This window comes from Triticum urartu, chromosome 7A, assembly GCF_056163025.1.
Source record: "Triticum urartu cultivar PI428250 chromosome 7A, HENAU_Tu73, whole genome shotgun sequence".
In the NCBI taxonomy this organism is placed as follows: domain Eukaryota; kingdom Viridiplantae; phylum Streptophyta; class Magnoliopsida; order Poales; family Poaceae; genus Triticum; species Triticum urartu.
In genome coordinates this window covers 265,915,191-265,922,355 of record NC_141879.1, presented here as the reverse complement: position 1 = coordinate 265,922,355, position 7,165 = coordinate 265,915,191, and positions in this window count along the sequence as shown.

Sequence of the window (7,165 nt, the reverse complement as noted above, 5' to 3'; positions counted from 1 at the left end):
TATTGACCGGAGATGTGTCTCGGTCATATCTACATAGTTCTCGAACCCGTAGGGCCTGCACGCTTAACGTTCGGTGAGGATCGGTATTATGAGTTTATGTGGTTTGATGTACCGAAGGTAGTTCGGGGTCCCGGATATGATCACGGACACGACGATGAGTCTCGAAATGGTCGAGACGTAAAGATTGATATATTGGACGGCTATATTCTAACACCGGAAGTGTTCCGGGTGATTTCGGAGAAAACCGGAGTGCCGGAGGGATACCAGAACCCCCCCCCCCCCGGGGGGGGGTCAAGTTGGGCCTTCATGGGCCATAGGGAAGAGGGGAGGCAGCCCACAAGGGGCAGCCACACCCCTCCCTATAGGGAGACCGAATTGGACAAGGGAGGGGGGCGCCCCCCTTTCCTTCTCCTCTTCCTCTCCCTTCCTTCCTTCCCCTTCTCCTCCTAGTAGGACTAGGAAAGGAGGAATCCTACTCCTACTAGGAGGAGGATTTCTCCTCCCTTGGCACGCCACTAGGGCCGGCCGGCCTACCCCCTTGCTCCTTTATATACAGGGGCAGGGGGCACCCTAGAACACACAAGTTGATTGCTTTTAGCCGTGTGCGGTGCCCCCCTCCACCATAATCCACCTCGGTCATCTTGTCGTAGTGCTTAGGCGAAGCCCTGTTCCGGTAGCTTCATCATCACCGTCATCACGCCGTCGTGCTGACGGAGCTCTCCCTCGACACTTAGCTGGATCGAGAGTTCATGGGACGTCACCGAGCTGAACGTGTGCAGATTGCGGAGGTGCCGTAATTTCGGTACTAGGATCAGTCGGACCGTGAAGACGTACGTCTACATCAACCGCATTGTCATAACGCTTCCGCTTATGGTCTACAAGGGTACGTGGACAATACTCTTCCCCTCTCGTTGCTATGCATCACCTAGATGGATCTTGCGTGTGCATAGGATTTTTTTGAAATTACCGCGTTTCCCAACAGTGGCATCCGAGCCAGGTCTATGCATAGATGTTATATGCACGAGTAGAACACAAAGGAGCTGTGGGCGTGGGTATAGATATATTTCTTGCCGTCACTAGTTGATTATTGATTCAGCGGCATTGTTGGAGATGAAGCGGCTCAGACCGACATTACGCGTTGGAAATATGCCCTAGAGGGAATAATAAATTGGTTATTATTATATTTCCTTGTTCATCATAATCGTTTATTATCCATGCTAGAATTGTATTGATAGGAAACTCAGATACATGTGTGGATACATAGACAACACCATGTCCCTAGTGAGCCTCTAGTTGACTAGCTCGTTGATCAATAGATGGTTACGGTTTCCTGACCATGGACATTGGATGTCGTTGATAACGGGATCACATCATTAGGAGAATGATGTGATGGACAAGACCCAATCCTAAGCCTAGCATAAGATCATGTAGTTCGTATGCTAAAGCTTTTCTAATGTCAAGTATCATTTCCTTAGACCATGAGATTGTGCAACTCCCGGATACCGTAGGAGTGCTTTGGGTGTGCCAAACGTCACAACCTAATTGGGTGGCTATAAAGGTACACTACAGGTATCTCCGAAAGTGTCTGTTGGGTTGGCACGAATCGAGACTGGGATTTCTCACTCCGTGTAAACGGAGAGGTATCTCTGGGCCCACTCGGTAGGACATCATCATAATGTGCACAATGTGATCAAGGAGTTGATCACGGGATGATGTGTTACGGAATGAGTAAAGAGACTTGCCGGTAACGAGATTGAACAAGGTATCGGGATACCGACGATCGAATCTCGGGCAAGTATCGTACCGATAGAGAAAGGGAATTGTATACGGGATTGATTAAGTCCTTGACATCGTGGTTCATTCGATGAGATCATCGTGGAGCATGTGGGATCCAGCATGGGTATCCAGATCCCGCTGTTGGTTATTGACCGGAGAGTTGTCTCGGCCATGTCTGCATGACTCCCGAACCCGTAGGGTCTACACACTTAAGGTTCGATGACACTAGGGTTATAGGGAAAGTATGTACGCGGTTACTGAATGTTGTTCGGAGTCCCGGATGAGATCCCGGACGTCACGAGGAGTTCCGGAATGGTCTGGAGGTAAAGATTGATATATAGGAAGTATGGTTTTGGCCACCGGAAGTGTTCCGGGCATCACCGATAGTGTACCGGGACCACCGGAGGGGTCCGGGGGTCCACCAGGTGGGGCCACCAGCCCCGGAGGCCTACATGGGCCAATAGTGGGAAGGTACCATCCCCTAGGTGGGCTAGGGCGCCTCCCACCAAGGCCCAAGGCGCCTCCAATAGGGGAAGGGGGCAAACCCTAGGGCGGATGGGCCCTAAGGCCCACCCTAGGTGCGCCTCCCCCTCTCCCCCTTGTGTCCGCCACCCTAGATGGGATCTAGGGCTGCCGCACCCCTTGGGGTGGGATCCCTAGGTGGGGGCTCAACCCTCCCTCTCCCCTATATATAGTGGAGGCAAAGGGGCAGCCCAACACACGATTCAATCTCCCTGTTGGTGCAGCCCTACCCCTCTTCCTCCTCGTCTCTCGTAGTGCTTGGCGAAGCCCTGCTGGAGTCCCGCGCTCCTCCACCACCACCACGCCGTCGTGCTGTTGCTGGATGGAGTCTTCCCCAACCTCTCCTTCTCCCATTGCTGGATCAAGGCGTAGGAGACGTCACCGGGCTGTACGTGTGTTGAACACGGAGGTGCCGTCCGTTCGGCACTAGGATCATCGGTGATTTGGATCACGACGAGTACGACTCCATCAACCCTGTTCACTTGAACGCTTCCGCTTAGAGATCTACAAGGGTATGTAGATGCACTCTCCTTCCCCTCGTTGCTAGATTACTCCATAGATTGATCTTGGTGATGCGTAGAAAATTTTGAATTTCTGCTACGTTCCCCAACAGTGGCATCATGAGCTAGGTCTATGAGTAGTTTCTATGCACGAGTAGAACACAAGTTGTTGTGGGCGTCGATTTTGTCAATTTGCTTGCCGTTACTAGTCTTATCTTGATTCGGCGGCATCGTGGGATGAAGCGGCCCGGACCGACCTTACACGTACTCTTACATGAGACTGGTTCCACCGACTGACATGCACTAGTTGCATAAGGTGGCTAGCGGGTGTCTGTCTCTCCCACTTTAGTCGGATCAGATTCGATGAAAAGGGTCCTTATGAAGGGTAAATAGAAATTGGCATATCACGTTGTGGTTTTCGCATAGGTAAGAAGCGTTCTTGCTAGAAACCTATAGCAGCCACGTAAAAACTTGCAACAACAATTAGAGGACGTCTAACTTGTTTTTGCAGCAAGTGTTTTGTGATGTGATATGGCCAAAGGATGTGATGAATGATATATGTGATGTATGAGATGATCATGTTCTTGTAATAGGAATCACGACTTGCATGTCGATGAGTATGCCAACCGGCAGGAGCCATAGGAGTTGTCTTAATTTATTTATGACCTGCGTGTCAATATAAACGTCATGTAATTACTTTACTTTATTGCTAACCATTAGCTGTAGTAGTAGAAGTAATAGTTGGCGAGAAAACTTCATGAAGACACGATGATGGAGATCATGATGATGGAGATCATGGTGTCATGCCGGTGACGATGATGATCATGGAGCCCCGAAGATGGAGATCAAAAGGAGCAAAGTGATGATGGCCATATCATGTCACTATTTGATTGCATGTGATGTTTATCATGTTTTACATCTTATTTGCTTAGAACGACGGTAGCTTAAATAAGATGATCCCTCACTAAAATTTCAAGAAAGGTGTTCCCCCTAACTGTGCACCGTTGCGAAGGTTCGTTGTTTTGAAGCACCACGTGATGATCAGGTGTGATAGATTCTAACGTTCGAATACAACGGGTGTTGACGAGCCTAGCATGTACAGACATGGCCTCGGGACACATGCAAAACACTTAGGTTGACTTGACGAGCCTAGCATGTACAGACATGGCCTCGGAACACGGAAGACCGAAAGGTCGAACATGAGTCGTATAGAAGATACGATCAACATGAAGTTGTTCACCGATGATGACTAGTCTGTCTCACGTGATGATCGGACACGGCCTAGTTGACTCGGATCATGTAATCACTTAGATGACTAGAGGGATGTCTATCTGAGTGGGAGTTCATAAGATGAACTTAATTATCCTGAACATAGTCAAAAGGTCTTCACAAATTATGTCGTGGCTCGCGCTTCAGTTCTACTGTTTAGATATGTTCCTAGAGAAAATTTAGTTGAAAGTTGATAGTAGCAATTATGCGGACTAGGTCCGTAAACTGAGGATTGTCCTCATTGCATCATAGAAGGCTTATGTCCTTAATGCACCGCTCAGTGTGCTGAACCTCGAATGTCATCTGTGGATGTTGCGAACATCTGACATACACATTTTGATAACTACATGATAGTTCAGTTAAACGGTTTAGAGTTGAGGCACCGAAGACGTTTTGAAACATCGAGAAACATATGAGATGTTTCGAGGGCTGAAATTGGGATTTCAGGCTCGTGCCCACGTCAAGAGGTATAAGACCTCCGACGATTTTCTTAGCCTGCAAACTAAGGGAGAAAAGCTCAATTGTTGAGCTTGTGCTCAGATTGTCTGAGTACAACAATCATTTGAATCGAGTGGGAGTTGATCTTCCAGATGAGATAGTGATGTTTCTCCGAAGTCATTACCACCAAGCTGCTAGAGCTTCGTGATGAACTATAATATATCAGGGACATATATGATGATCCTTGAGATATTCGCGATGTTTGACACCACAAAAGTAGAAATCAAGAAGGAGCATCAATTGTTGATGGTTGGTGAAACCACTAGTTTCAAGAAGGGCAAGGGCAAGAAGGGATACTTCATGAAACGGCAAATCAGCTGCTGCTCTAGTGAAGAAACCCAAGGTTGAACCCAAACCCGAGACTAAGTGCTTCTGTAATAAGGGGAACAGCCACTGGAGCAGAATTACCCTAGATACTTGGTAGATGAGAAGGCTGGCAAGGTCGATAGAAGTATATTGGATATACATTGTGTTAATGTGTACTTTACTAGTACTCCTAGTAGCACCATGGTATTAGATACCAGTTCGGTTGCTAAATGTTAGTAAACTCGAAATAAAAGGCTGTGGAGTAAACGGAGACTAGCTAAAGGTGAGCTGGCAATATGTGTTGGAAGTTTTTCCAAGCTTGATGTGATCAAGAATCGCACGCTCCCTCTACCATCGAGATTGGTGTTTGCGTTGAGCGTAGACATGATTGGATTTTGTCTATCGCAATACGGTTATTCATTTAAGGAGAATAATGGTTACTTTGTTTATTTTAATAATACCTTCAATGGTCTTGCACCTAAAATGAATGGTTTATTGAATCTCGGTCGTAGTGATACACATGTTCATGCCAAAAGACATAAGATAGTAATGATAGTACCACCTACTTGTGGCACTGCCACGTAAGTCATATCGGTATAAAACGCATGAAGAAGCTCCATGTTGATGGATCTTTGGGCTCACTCGTTTTGAAAAGTTTGAGACATGCGAACCATGTCTATTGGTGTATATGCATGAAGAAACTCCATGCAAATGGACCGTTTGGACTCACTTGATTTTGAATCACTTGAGACATGCAAATCATACCACATGGGCAAGATGACTGAAAGCCTCGTTTTCAGTAAAATGGAACTAGAAAGCAACTTGTTGGAAGTAATACATTTTGATGTGTGCAGTCCAATGAGTGTTGAGGCGTGTAGTGGATATCGTTATGTTCTTACTTCACAGATGATTTGAGTAGATGTTGAGTATATTTACTTGATGAATCACGAGTCTGAATTATTGAAAGGTTCAAGTAATTTCAGGGTGAAGTTGAAAGATCGTCGTGACAAGAGGATAAAATATCTATGATATGATCATAGAGATGAATATCTGAATTACGAGTTTGGCACAGAATTAAGACATTGTGGAAATTGTTTCATAACTAATATAGCCTGGAAGACCATAGTGTGATGGTGTGTCCGAACATCATAACTGCACCCTATTGGATATGATGCATACCATGATGTCTCTTATCGAATTACCACGATAGTTTATGGGTTAGGCATTAGAGACAACCACATTCACTTTAAATAGGGCACCACGTAATTCCGATGAGATGACACCGTATGAACTATGGTTTAGAGAAACCTAAGTTGTCATTTCTTAAAAAGTTTGGGGCTGCGACGCTTATGTGAAAATTTTTCAGGCTGATAAGCTCAAACCCAAAGCGGATAAATGCATCTTCATAGGACACCCAAAACAGTTGGGTATACCTCCTGTCTCAGATCCGAAAGCAATAGGGATTGTTTCTGGAATCAGGCCCTTTCTCGGGGAAAAGTTTCTCTCGGAAGAATTGAGTGGGAGGAAGATAGAACTTGATAAGGTTGTTGAACCTTTACTTCAACCAGAGAGTAGCGCAACACAGGAAAAATGTTTCTGTGGCACCTGCCTCAGTTGAAGAGAAAGCTAATGATGATGATCATGGAGCTTTAGATCAAGTTACTATCGAACCTCATGGGTTGACAAGGGTGTGTACAACTTCTAAGTGGTAACGCTGTCTTAAAGGTCACGTTGTTGGACAACGATGAACCTATGAGCTATGGAGAAGCGATGGTGGGCCCGGATTCCGAAAATTGGCTCGAGGCCATAAAATCCGAGAGAGGATCCATATATGAAAACAAAGTGTAGACTTTGGAAGAACTACTTGATGGTCGTAAGGCTATTAGGTACATATGGATTTTACAAGGAAGACGGACAATGATGGTAAGTATCACCATTAAGAAAGCTCGACTTGTCGTTAAGATGTTTTCTGACAAGTTCAAGGAGTTGACTACGATGAGACTTTCTCACTCGTAGTGATGATAAGAGTCTGTTGGAATTATATTAGTGATTACTGCATTATTTATGAAATCTTGCAGATAGGATGTCAAAACATTGTTTCCTCGACGATTTTCTTGAGGAAAGGTTGTATGTGATACAACCGGAAGGTTTTGTCAATCCTGAAAAATGCTAATAAGTATGCAAAGCTCCAGCAATCCTTCTAAGGACTGGAGTAAGCATCTCGGATTTGGAATGTATGCTTTGATGAGATGATCAAAGATTTTGGGTGTATACAAAGTTTATGAGAAACTTGT